The sequence below is a fragment of the Plecotus auritus genome (assembly GCF_963455305.1).
Source record: "Plecotus auritus genome assembly, chromosome: X".
Taxonomy (NCBI): domain Eukaryota; kingdom Metazoa; phylum Chordata; class Mammalia; order Chiroptera; family Vespertilionidae; genus Plecotus; species Plecotus auritus.
Window position 1 is genome coordinate 46,068,529 of NC_137784.1, and position 14,796 is coordinate 46,083,324.

Here is a 14,796-nt window from a genome sequence, read left to right on the forward strand (position 1 = left end):
CCTGGGGAATGCTTTTGCATTCTGTAGAAGTACTTTTGAATTCCCAGAAGTATGGATTTAAGCATGCACAAAGTGACATCTGTTTGCGGTCTATATACTACTTCCAAAATTTCAGTAAATCCCGGGCTCATGTTGTGACCTCAAATTCAATCAAGTTCTTGAAGACAACTCAAATTCCTCAAAATAAACATATGTCTTTTTTTTTTTGAAGTATGGTGAAAAAAATGTTTCTCTTTTTGGGATGGTTAATTATTTCCTCCTGATGCAGTTGTCTTCTTTGTCTTTGGGACTAGGATGGTGGGATAGAATCACAAATAGTCAGATGATTTGCTTCAGATTACATAATTAGACAATTTAGTCAGGATAACAGATAAACAGACACTTATAATTGGAGATCTCCTTAAAGATCTGTTGGTTCAATCCCCACCCATTCAAGTCTTGAATTACTCCTACTGCAATGTTTACCAATGGTCTTCTAGTTCCAGTCACATTCCAGTGACAAGAAGCTTGCTCTTTTCTAAGATAGCCCATCTCATCTCTGAATAACTCTTCCCATTACATATTTATTTATTCTGTTAAACTGAAATGTATCTTCTTATGGCTTCCACTCATAGGCCCTAGCTTTATTAACTGGGTCTCTTCTCCCATGATAGTCCTTTAAATATCTCAAGGCAGAGAAAATGTCTCCCTAAACTGTTCTCTAGATTAAATAGGTTTAGTTCTTTCAAAGGTTCTTCATGGTCCTTATTAGAAGCCCTTTTCACAGACTGTTCACTACCTTTTGGATATACTCCAGTTTGTCTATTCACTATAAAATCTTCTCAAACTGAATCCAACACCAAAAATCTGTGACTACCAATGTTTAGCTCTGTTGGAAGAACCTTGAAAGTCAGAAACCTTATATCTTTGTTCCCATTCTGTCACTGCTTCACTGGGTTTTTTCATGTAGGCCTCTTCTCTTCTCTATGCCTCAGCTTCCCCAGAGGCTGAGAAAGACAGTCTCTTTGTGGATACTTTCTCGGTCAGAAAATTCCATGGCTCTGTTTAAGATAAAATAGTAAACTCAAATGGAAAATGAAGGTCTGGCTTTATGGTAGGAATGTCTGGGCCAAATAACTTATCCTTAGCCCCAAGTAAAGCCTCTTAGCCCCAACATGTGAAAAATGTTGGTCTGTAACTGTTTCCCACACTTTATTCGGTGACCTAGAATCCCAGCCTGGTAGTTTAAAGACCATATAATGTTTGGAAAACCAGAGCCCAAACTTGCAGACACAAAATAAAGCTGAGAACCTTTTTGGCTCTTCCAAAGGAGAACAGGTTCACAGGTATGAATGGTAACTCAAACTATGGGAACATAGACCCAGCTTCAGAAACTTACAAACATCTCCATTACACATTAAAATGTCTAGAAATTCAGCCACCAGAGTCCACCTTTTTTGAGTATCTGTTATAGCCCCAGTTTCTTCTATCTCAATCCTTGCTATGGTAGAATATGGCTGTTTTGGGATGGAGCCCTAGGAAGCCTCACATGGAAGAATGCCTTTACTTGACATAGTATAAAAATACCCTCTTAACACTTCTGCTCCCAACAAAATGGCATAAACCAGGCAAGATGACATTTTCTTTGTTTCTCCCAGCCAAGGACAACTATAAACTGTAAAAAATACCTAAAGGCAACAAATGAGAATTCTGAAATGTGGTTAGTAAAAGCTAAGTGGTTTGAAACTCTAGGCTTAGAGGAATAGCACAGTGATAGGATGTCTTACACCATAAATTTGACCATTTAATACAAATGGATCAATTCTGGCAATCTACTGGAATAAACAATTGAAGACTATCTGAAGAGAAGTCTTAAAACCAAGGATTTACATAAAAAGACACATTGAGACTGGTAAGAAAGATGGAGACTCAAAAAGGGTTGGCCTCACTCCCAGGGGCAGCAGCTGGGATTCCAGAGCGATATCTCAGCTGCAAAGTTTTCCTTTGAGAAGCATGTCTCAACCCCAAGACAGGCTTCCCAGACCATAGGGCCAGAACCAGAAAGAGGCATTCACATAACATCTGGCTGTGAAAATCAGTGAGGATTCTATAACAACAGGGAGAGATAGAAGTCTGCTAGAGACACAAGAATCCTCTTTTTTTTTCTTTAATCCTCACCAGAGGATATGTTTTCAATGATTTCTAGATAGAGAAAAGGAAATAGAGAAAGAGAAGAGAGATGAGAGAGAGAGAGAGAGAGAGAGAGAGAGAGAGAAGACAGAGAGAGAAGACAGAGAGAAGAGAGAGAGAGAAATTGATATAATAGAGAAACATCAACATAGATTGGTTGCCTCCTATATATGAGCCAACTGGAGATTGAACCCACAACCTCGGTATATGCCCTGACTGGGAATAAAACCCTCAATCTGTTGGTGAATGAGATGATGCTGTAACCAACTGAGCCACCCAGCTAGGACACAGGTTCACTCTTTTTTTTTTTTTTAATATATTTTATTGATATTTTACAGAGAGGAAAGAAGAGGGATAGAAAGCTAGAAACATCGATGAGAGAGAAACATTGATCAGCTGCCTCCTACACACCCCCCACTGGGGATGTGCCCGCAACCAAGGTACATGCCCTTGACCGGAATCGAACCCGGGACCCTTCAGTCCGCAGGCCGACGCTCTATCCACTGAGCCAAACCGGTTTCGGCGACACAGGTTCACTCTTAAAGGGCCCCAAACAAAATCTCATTCACAGCCACTCACCCTGGGCTTCAGCAAAGGAAGGGCAGAGCAAACTAGAATCACATGAAGAGAAATGGGTTTATGGCTCTGGGAAGAGAGATAATGGGACAGTAGCCAGGATCCCTGTGCTGAGTTCCTCTCCCACATTGCAGATGCCATATTTCTTGGGTGGAACACTTCCCTCCCTAAGGCATCAACCTGGGGGAATGAAATAAACCCACCCTCAGGACTCTGTGTCACATAGTCCTGCCAAGTTTAGGCCCTCCTAAGGAGATACCTGCCTGGGCCAGAGTGTAGAATTCTGAGCAGGCTGAGAGGGTGTCAATGATTGAGTTGTGTGGTGATGAACCTGACTGGTGCCTCCCCTCATGGGAGATCTGCTATCCCCACTCTGTAGGCTTCCGGGGGCTACACTTTCCCAAATGCAGGACAGGCTGAGTTGTGTGGCTCAAGAACAGGGATCACTCTCCCACCTTATCCCAAACCTGACCAGCACCTTTCCCTCATGGAAGATTCACTAGCCCCATCCTCCCTACTCTTGGTGAACCTGCCCTCTCTGCTGAGATTAGATTCCTAGCAGAATCTTGGGCAAACTGAGTAGTGTGGCTCTAGGATAGGGATTATTTTTAACTCACACACCTGATCAATGCAGAGCCCTCCCTTCACATGGAAACACAATGGTATTATTGGGCCTGATAAACTCTGCTGGCCTCACCCTGACTCCCTGAGACCCTACCACACCATAAAAGTTTACAGTCAGTAACACAAACTTGGAATACCCTGGGATATTTGCTGAGTGGCCTCAGATACAACACTTGCACTGAGTTTGAACCTATGTCAATCTGATGAACACCACTTGCTCATACCTGGTGACTCACTGAGAATATATCCTATGCAATTTGAATACAACCAGAAGTTCTTTTAGGGACTTAGCCTATCAAACTTCTGGCAGGCAAAGGAAGGCAGAGGCAGAGGCGGATCTTGGGGTGCCTTGGGACTTTTTTTTACCCTCCCCCATGCCTGGTGATGGCAAAAGGCAGGCTTGGTTCTTTCCACACACACCCTGGTCCAGAAGAGGCAGCCACAAACTGGAGCATTTCATAGCTACAAAAAATTTGTCTAGGGCCAGTTATAGGCAGTGTCTGACATTGGCCTGCACCAGAATCCCTCCCAAAATGCCTCAGAACAAACACACCCAGTGGCCAGCATCAGATAACATCACATCGGGAACCCATTAGCTTCACAAGTGGTAAATCCAAAGGAAGAACTCAGCATGCACCAGACCCTGCTGAAGTGAATTTCACTTTGTGTGTTCACACTGGCAGAGAAGCTCATACATTGTGGTTGGGGTTCATCCTTACAGTCAGCCAGCCTGAGTGTTGACCCCACACATAAAAGGGCCAATAGAAATCAAGGCTCAATTAAAACAGGAAAGACACATAACCCAATCAAAGGACATTCCTAGAGCACCCAGCTCAAGAGATCAAGGAGACTGCACCACTCAGTTCCATAGGACCCTAATATATAAGGCCACCTTACCTTGACTGAGAGAGCAGTTCAAGCTAATACATTAATAAAAAAGAGGCAGCAAAAATGGGGAGACAAAGAAACATGCTCCAAATAAAAGAAACATGCTCCAAATAAAATCTCAGGAAATAGAACTAAATGAAATGGAGGCAAGCAATGCGTCAGATATAGCATTCAAAAATGCTCCAGAAACTTAATAACTACAACAGCATGAAAAAGAACAAAAAAGCCATAACAATAAAGAGTCAGAAAAGAAGAATACAAGATCTAAAATAAAGAATACACTAGAATGAATAAATAGTAGGTTGGTGGAAGCAGATGATCAAATCAGCAATTTGGAAGACAAGGCAGCAGAAAACACCCAATCAGAGCAGCAAAAAGAATTAAAACAAAATTATAATAGTTTAAGTGACCTTTGGTACAACATGAAGAATAACATCTGCATCATAGGGGCACCAGAAAAAGAAGAGAGAGCAAGGGATCAAAGAAATAATGACTGAAAATTTCCCTAACCTGCTGAAAGAAAGACACATGAGTATAGGAATTGGAGAGTGTCCCAGAAAAGATGAAACCAAAGAGGCCAACACCAAGAGTAACAGCTGATTTCTCAACAGAAACATTTCAAGCCAGGAGGGATTGGCATGATATATGCAAAACGATTAAAAACGGGACCTAGACTACTTTACCTAGGAAGAATATCATTTAAAATTGAAAGACAAAGAGTTTCCCAGACAAGAGAAATCGAAAGGGTTCATTACCACTCTGACAGTACTACAGGAAATATTAAAGGGTGTTCTTGAAGAAAAGAGGAAGAAGGAGAAGAAGAAGAAGAAGAAGAAGAAGAAGAAGAAGAAGAAGAAGAAGAAGAAGAAGAAGAAGAAGAAGAAGGAGAAGAAGGAGAAAGGAAGAAGAAGAAGACAGGAATGTAGTTAAAATAATGAAATGGTAATAAATATGTACCTATCAATAATCATTTTAAACAAAAATTGCTTAAATGCTCAAATCAAAAGACATAGTGTAGCAGAATGGATAAGAAAACAAGAGCCATATACTAGTATATGCTGTCTAAAAGAGACCCACCTCAGAATGAAAGACACAGACTACTAGTAAAATAAAAAAAAGATATTTTATGCAAATAGTAATAAAAAAAGAAGCTGGGGTAGCAATAGTTATATTTGACCAATAGACTTTGAAACAAAGGCTATAGTAAGAGATGAAGAAGGACACTACATAATAAGGGAGCAATCCAACAAGAGAATATAACCCTTGTAAACATTTATGCACATAAAAAGGAGCACTTAAATATATAAAACAATTCTTTTTATAGGTTGTAAAGCAATTCTTTTTTTTCTTTATTGATTAAGGTATTACATATGTGTCCTTATCTCCTCATTGCCCCCTCCTACCCCCCACTCATGCCGTCACCCCCCCGGTATCTGTGTTCATTGGTTAGGCTTATATGCAAGCATACAAGTCATTTGGTTGATCTTTCCCCCTTACCCCCACCCTCCCCTACCTTCCCTCTGAAGTTTGACGGTATGATCAATGCTTTTCTGTCTCTGGATCTATATTTGTTCATCAGTTTATGTTGTTCATTATATTCCACAAATGAGTGAGATCATGTGATATTTAACTTTGTCTCACTAGCTTATTTTGCTTAGCATAATGCTCTCCAGTTCCATCCATGCTGTTGCAAATGGTAAGAATTCCTTCTTTTTTATAGTAGCATAGTATTTCATTGTGTAGATGTACCACAGTTTTTTAACCCACTCATCTGCTGATGGGCACTTAGGCTGTTTCCAAATCTTAGCTATGGTAAATTGTGCTGCTATGAACATAGGGGTGCATATATCCTGTCTAGTTTCTTGGGATATATTCCTAGATGTGGGATCACTGAGTCAAATGGGAGTTCCATTTTTAGTTTTTTGAGGAAACTCCATACCGTTCTTCATGGTGGCTGCACCAGTCTGCATTCCCACCAGCAGTGCACATGGGTTTCTTTTTCTCTGCATCCTCACCAGCACTTGTCATTTGTTGATGATAGCCATTTTGACAGGTGTGTGATGGTACCACATTGTCATTTTGATTTGCATCTCTTGGATGATTAGCAACTTTGAACATGTTTTCATATGTCTCTTGGCATTCCTTATGTCCTCTTTCAAAAAGTATATATTTAGGTCCGTTGTCCATTTTTTGATTGGGTTGTTTATCTTCTTTTTTTAAGTTGTATGAGTTCCCTGTAAATGTTGGAGATTAAACCCTTATCAGTGATAACATTGGCAAATATGTTCTCCCATGCAGTGAGCTTTCTTGTTGTTTTGTTGATGGTTTCTTTTGCTGTGCAGAAGCTTTTTATGTTGATAAGTCTCTACAGAAGCGGTCTGATAAGGCTCTACAGGCTCTACAGCAGCGGTTCTCAACCTGTGGGTCACAACAGGTGTGGGTCACGCCTAAGACCATTGGAAAACACAGATATTTACATTATGATTCATTAACAGTAGCAAAATTACAGTTAGGAAGTAACCATGCAAATAATTTTATGGTTGGGGATCACCACAACATGAGGAACTGTATTAAAGGGTCGTGGCATTAGAAAGGTTGAGAACCACTGATGTATGGTATAAGTTGGTGGTCTAGTTTCATTTTTTGCATGTATCTGTCCAATTTTCCCAACACTGTTTATGAAGAGACTGTGTTGACTCCATTGTATGTTCTTGCCTCCTTTGTCAAATATTAATTGAGCATAGTGGTTTGAGTCGATTTCTTGATGGACATAAAAGGAAGAATCAACAGTAATACAGTCATGCTAAATGATTTTATCAACCCATTGACATCAATGGATAGATCTTCCAGACAGGAAATGAATAAGGAAAAATGGCCTTATATAACACACTAGATCAGATGGATTTAATTGATAGTTTCAGAGCATTTCACCCCAAAGCTGCAGAATATACATTCTTCTTTTTTATGAATCTTTATTTTATTATTATTTCACATTGACCCTCTCAACTCCATGCCCACCCCTCCCAGGCCTTCACTATATTGTCTGTGACTATGGGTTATGCATATATGCACATATGCATATATGCATATAAGTTTCCACCTCTCCACCCCCATCTTCCCTCTGAAATTCATCAGGCTGTTCCATGCTTCTATGCCTTAGGTTCTATTCTATTCATCAGTTTATTTTATTCATTAGATTCCACATATGAGTGAGATCATGTGATACTTATCTTTCTCTAACTTGCTTATTTTGCATAGCACAGTATTCTCCAGGTCCATCTATGCTGTTGCAAATGGTAAGCGTTCTTTCTTTTAACAGCAGCGTAGTATTCCATCATGTACATATACCACAGTTTTTTTATCCACTCCTCTGGTAATGGGAACTTGGACTGTTTCCAAATCTTAGCTATTATATCCTTTCTGATTGGTGTTTCTGAATACTTAGCACATATTCCTAGATGTGGGATCGCTGGGTCAAATGGGATTTCCATTTTTAATTTTTTTAAAATATATTTCTTTATTGATTTCAGAGAGGAAAGGAGAAGGAGAGATAGAAACATCAATGATGAGAGAGAATCATTGATCGGCTGCCTCCTGCACGCCCCCTACTGGGGATTGAGCCCACAACCCGAGCATGTGCTCTTGGCCAGAATCGAACCTGGGACCCTTCAGTCTGCAGCCCGATGCTCTATCCACTGAACATAACTGGCTAAGGCCCATTTTTAATTTTTTGAAGAAACTCCATACTGTTTTCCACAGTGGCTGTGCCAGTCTGCATTACTACCAGCAGTGTACTAGGGTTCCCTTTTCTCCACATCCTCACCAACAGGTGTCATTTGTTGATTTGTAGATGATGGGCATTCTGACAGGTGTGAGGTGATGTCTCATTGTTTTGATTTTCATCTCTTGGATAACTAATGATTTTTAGCATCCTATATAATAAAAGTCTAATATGCTAAGTGTCCAATTGTTCATTCGACCAGTTGTTATGATGTCCACTGACCACCATGGGGCAGACACTTCATCCAGTAGGTTAGCTTGCTGCTTGCTGCTAGGGTCTGGCTGATGGGAACTGGGAGAGATGGGTTGGACACACCCTGGAGCCCTCCTGTGGTCCCTCTCTGGCCCCAGTCATGCACTGGTGGGGTCCCTTGGCTTAGCCTACATCCTCTTGCAATCTTAGAACCCTCAGGGAATGTCAGAGAGCTGGTTTTGGCCTGATCCCCGCAGGCCAGGCCGAGTGACCCCACCGGTGCACAAATCCATATACCGGGCCTCTAGTTTTTTCATATGTCTCTTCAGTATGTCCACTCTGGAGAAGTGTCTATTTAGGTCCCTTGCCCATATTTCTTATTGGATTGTTTGTCTTCCTTTTGTTAAGTTGTATGAGTTTCCGATATATTTTGGAAATTAACTTCTTATTGGATGTATCATTGGCAAATATGTTCTCTCATGCAGTGGGCTATCTTATTACATTGCTGATGGTTTCTTTTCCTGAGCAGAAGCTTTTTTATGTAGTCCCATTTGCTTATTTTCTCACTAGTTTCCATTGTCCTAGGAGATGTATTGGTAAACATGTTGCTACAAGAGATGCCTGAGATTTTCCTGACTATGGTTTCTTCTAACACTATTATGTTTCACAACTTACATTTTGGTCTTTTATCCATTTTGAGTTTATTCTTGTGTATGGTGTAAGATGGTGGTTTGTTACATTTTTTTGCATGTACCTGTCCAATTTTCTCAAAACTATTTGTTGAAGAGACTGTCAATATTTTACTGTGTACTCTTGCCTTCTTTGTCAAATATTAATTGAACATAATGACTTAAGTCAATTTCTGGGACTCTGTTCTGTTCCATTGATCTATATGCCTGTTCTTGTGTTAGTACCAGGCTGTTTTGAGTATAGAGGCTTTGTAGTTTAACTTGATATCTGGTATTATGATCCCTCCAATTTTGTTATTCTTTCTCAAGATTGCTGCAGCTATTCGGGGGCTTTTTTGGTTCCATATAAATATTTGAAGGTTAGATCTAGATCTTTAGAATATGCCCTTGGTATTTTAACAGAGATTGCATTGAATCTATAGATTGCTTTGGGTAGTATTGGCATTGTAATGATGTTGATTCTACCAACACATGAACACAGAATATGCCTCATCTTGTTTATATTTTCCTCTCTTTTTTCAACATCCTTTAGTTTTCCAAGTACAGGTATTTTACCTCCTTGGTTACGTTTATAACTAAATATCTTCATTTTTTATTGCAAAGGTAAATGGGATTGGTTTTTTACTTTCGCTTTCTGAGAGTTCCTTACTAGTGTATAAAAAATGCTGTGGATTTTTGGGTATTAATTTTGTATCCTGGTACTTTGACAAATTCATTTATTAAGTCAAGTCATTTTTTTATGTAATCTTTAGGGTTTTCTATGTACAATATCATGTCATCTGCAAATAATAACAGTTTTACTTCCTTCTTTCTAATTTGAATGTCCTTTGTTTTTTCTTCTTGTCTGATCGCTATGGCTAGGACTTCCAGTTCTATGTTGAATAAAAGTGGTGAAAGATGGCATCCCTGTCTTGTTCCTGTTCTTAGGGGAAATGGTTTTAGTTTTTGCCCATTGAGTATGTTGTTGGCTGTAGGTTTGTCATATATGGCTTTTATTATGTTGAGGTATGATCCCTCTTTTCCCACTTTGCTTAAAGCTTTTATCAAAAATGAGGGGATAAGGACACATATGTAATACCTTAATCAATAAAGAAAATTAAAAAATGGGTGTTGGATTTTGTCGAATTATTTTTCTGCATCAATTGATATGATCATGTGATTTTTGTCTTGCAATCTGTTTGTGATGTATCACATTTATTGATTTGCAAATATTGCACCAGCCTTGAATCCCCAGAATAAATCCCACTTGGTCATGGTGTATGATCTTCTTAATGTGTTGCTGGATCTGATTTGCTAAAATTTTGTTGAGGATTTTAACATCTATGTTCATCAGGGATATTGGCCTGTAATTCTCTTTCTTTGTAGTGTCATTATCTGGTTTTTGAATTAGGGTAATGCTGGCCTCATAGAAAGAGCTTGGAAGTGTTTTTTCCTCTTGAATTTTTTGAAATAGTTTGAAGAGGATATGTGTTAGTTCTTCTTTGAATGTTTGGGAAAACTCCCCTGTGAAGCCATCTGGACCAGGGCTTTTGTTTGCTGGAAGATTTTTGATTACTGCTTTAATTTTATAAGTAGTTATCAGCTTATTCATTTTTCCTGATTGAGTTTTGGAAGATTACATTTTTCTAGGATATGTCCATTTCATCTAGATTGTCCAGTTTATTGAAATAGTCATCTATAGTATTTTTTTACGATCCTTATCTTTTGTATTTCTGTGGGATAAGTTGTTACTTCACTTCTTTCATTTCTTATTTTGTTTATTTGGGTCATCTTTCTTTATTTCTTAATGAGTTTCATCAATCTTGTATATCTTTTCAAAGAACCAGCTCTTGGTTTTAATGATTTTTGTACTATTTTTTTAGTCTCCATGTTATTTATTTCCACTCTTATTTTTATTATTTTCTTCCTTTGACTTATTCTGGTCTTTTCTTGTTGCTCTCTTTTTAATTCTCTCAGTTGTAGGATTATATAGTTTTTCAGAAGTTTTTCTTCTTTCTTTTTTGAGGCAGACCTGTAATGTTATAAATTTCCTTCTCAGGACTGCTTTCAGAGCGTCCTATAGATTTGGGGTTGTTGTGTGTCTATTTTCATTTGCTTTCAGGATTTTATTTTATTTATTCTTTGGTCTCTTTGGTAACCCATATATTGTTTAATAGCATGCTATTTAGCCTCCATATATTTAAATATTTTTTATTGTTTTTATTATAGTTAACTTCTAATTTCATGCAATTGTGATCTGAGAAGATGGTTGATGTGATTTCAATAATCTTCAACTTGTAAAGATTTAGCTTATATCTTACTATGTGGTCTGTCTTTGAAAATGTCCTATGTGCATTTGAGAAGAATGGATATTCTGTAGCTGTGTGGTGAAATGTTCTGAAAATATCAATTAATTTTATCTGAACTAGTGTGTTCTTTAGGATCACTATTTTCCTGGTAATTTTTTTGTCTGGAAGATCTATACAGTGATGTAAGAGGGATGTTAAAATTCCCTATTATGATTGTATTGCTGTCAATCTCTCCCTTAAAATCTTCCGGAAGGTTTTTATTTTTTTTGATGTTCCTGCATTGGGTGCATATATGTTTACAGAGTTATATCCTTCTGTTGCATCAATTCCCTTAATATTATGAAGTGGCCTTCATTATCTCTTGTTATGGCCTTCATTTTAAAGAATATTTTATCAGATATGAGTAGTATTGTTACCCCAGAATTTTTTTTTAATTTTTATTTGCCTAAACCCCCCCCCCCCCCCCACACACACACACACACATCTCTTCTCTTTCATTTTGTGTGAGTCCCTTGGTCTGAGGTAGGTCTTTTTTTTTTTAATAAATCTTTATTGTTCAGATTATTACAGGTATTCCTCTTTTTCCCCCCATAGCTCCCCTCCACCTGATTCCCCACCCTACCCCATGCCCTTACCCCCCGCCACTGTCTTCATCCATAGGTGTAAGATTTTTGTCCAATCTCTTCCCGCACCCCTCACACCCCTTCCCCCTGAGAATTGTCAGTCCACTCCTTTTCTATTTTTATTTTTTTATTTTTTTAAAAATATATTTTATTGATATTTTACAGAGAGGAAGGGAGAGGGATAGAGAGCTAGAAACATCGATGAGAGAGAAACATCGATCAGCTGCCTCCTGCACACCTCCCACTGGGGATGTGCCCGCAACCAAGGTACATGCCCTTGACCGGAATCGAACCCAGGACCCTTCAGTCCGCAGGCCAACACTCTATCCACTGAGCCAAACCAGTTTCGGCAGTCCACTCCTTTTCTATGTCCCTGATTCTATTATATTCACCAGTCCATTCTGTTCTTCAGATTTTTTATTCACTTGATTTTTAGATTCACTTGTTGGTAAGTATGTATTTGATGTCATTTTGTTGTTCATAATTTTTATCTTTACCTTTTTCTTCTTCTTCCTCTTCTTAAAGAATACCCTTCAGCATTTCATGTAATCCTGGTTTGGTGGTGATGAACTCCTTTAGCTTTTTCTTGTCTGTGAAGCTCTTTATCTGACCTTCAACTCTGAATGATAGCTTTGCTGGGTAGAGTAATCTTGGTTGTAGGTTCTTGCTGTTCATCACTTTGAATATTTCTTGCCACTCCCTTCTGGCTTGCATAGTTTCTGCCGAGAAATCAGCTGACAGTCGTATGGGTGCTCCCTTGTAGGTAATTAACTGTTTTTCTCTTGCTGCTTTTAAGATTCTCTCTTTGTCTTTTGCTCTTGGCATTTTAATTATGATGTGTCTTGGTGTGGTCCTCTTTGGATTACTCTTTTATGGGGTTCTGTGTGCTTCCTGAACTTGTAAGTCTATTTCTTTCACCAGGTAGGGAAAGTTTTCTGTCATTATTTCTTCTAATAGGTTTTCAATATTTTGCTCTCTCTCTTCCTCTGGCACCCCAAAAATTCAGATGTTGGTATGCTTAAAGTTGTCCCAGAGGCTCCTTACACTATCTTCATATTTTTGGATTTTTTCTTTTTGTTTTTGTGGTTGGGTGTTTTTTGTTTCCTCATATTTCAGATCTTTGGTTTGATTCTTGGGGTACATTGATCTACAGTTGAGTTTCTGTATATTCTTTATTTCAGACAGTGTATGCTTAATTTCTGACTGGTCCTTTTCCATTTTTTTGGCATTCTCATTGAGATCCTTAAAGGTCTCACTAAGGCCGAAACCGGTTTGGCTCAATGGATAGAGAGTCGGCCTGCGGACTGAAGGGTCCCGGGTTCGATTCCGGTCAAGGGCATGTACCTTGGTTGCGGGCACATCCTCAGTGGGAGGTGTGCAGGAGGCAGCTGATCGATGTTTCTCTCTCATCGATGTTTCTAGCTCTCTATCCCTCTCCCTTCCTCTCTGTAAAATATCAATAAAATATATTAAAAAAAAAAAAAGGTCTCACTAAGTTCCTCAGCAGTTTTTAGAAGATTCTTGAGTAACCTTATAAATGTGCAAAGTCTTGGTATAGTTAAGCCTTGATTGCTGTTGATACACTGGGAGGAATTGACCTCCAGGCCAATTGGCTGTGAGGACCCGCTGTGTCTATAATGGAAGAACTGCTGCGCTGGAGACACGCTTATGGTGCAGGACTTGTTTCAGTGGGGCTTTGGTGCTCACTGAGTCTGTCTCTTGAATTTGTCACTTATGGATGTGAGGAGTTGAAATCTGGTGTCTCACACTGACCACTAGGTACACTGGCTTCTGGATCTCCAATGGGGTGCAGGTCAGCTACTGTCTGAGGCTACCCAGCAGGTGCTACAGCGAGAACTACAGTTTTCTCCTCTTTGCTTGGGGTTTGGAGGTTTTGGAGCTGTCTGACCCAGGCTGCAAGTTTGCTAGGTTAAGCTGCAATAGGGCAGGTCATTCATATGCTAAAGCCGCTGCTTGGAGCTTGAGTGGGTTTGTAGATTGTGTGGGCGGGGTCTCTGGGTGTGACTAGGCTAGGGTGTGGCAAACAGCGATGGCTGCCAGTTAGCCGGCTCTGCATTTCCAACCGCATCCCCGTGTCCTGCGCCCCAGCACAATAAACAATTATTCCTGCACGCAGCCCTGCAAGCAAGCCTCTCTCACTTTCCGACCTCACAGCAGACAGTCCAGCTTCTCGCTGTAAGAGTTTGGGCCCCCCGCATCTCCCCAGAAACTGGAGTTCAGAGTAATTGGGAGCTTGTCTCCCTTCGGGTTGAAAAATGCAGCGCTCCCAGTCGCCCGTCGCCAGCCTGATTCACGCACCTCCGTACCTCAGCTTTTCAGCGCTTGTGCACCCCTCAATGCTGTTTGCTCTTTCCTTCTAGTTGCAGAACTTTTACTCAGCCAGCTTTCCCGTGGTTCTGGGTGATAGACGTTTTGTCTTTTAGTTGTAGTTTTGAAATTGTTGTGCGAGGCAGCAGTTTAGGTGTTTACCTATGCTGCCATCTTGGATCCTCCCTGAGGTAGGTCTTTTGTAGACAGCATATATATGGGTCATGTTTTCTTATTCATTCAGCTACCCTATGTCTTTTGATTGGAGCATTTAAGCCATTTTCATTTAAGGTTATTATTGATAGGTGATTATTTATTGTCACTTTTATTCTTCATGCCTGTGTTCTTTTTCTATCTATTTCTTCTTCTAACAACAGTCCTTTTAACAATTCTTGCAGTACATGTTTGGTAGTAATAAACCCCTTTAAAATTTATTTATTTTTTCTACAAAACTGTTTCATCTTTGGTTTTGAATGGTAGCCTTGTTGGGTAGAGTTTTCTTAGGTTCAATACCCTGGTTTCCATTACTTCATGTACTTCATACCATTCCTTTCTGGCCTGAAGTGTTTCTATTGAGAAATCAGCTGACCATCTAATGGGAGCTCCCTTGTAGGTAACTTTCTGTCTTGCTTTTGCAG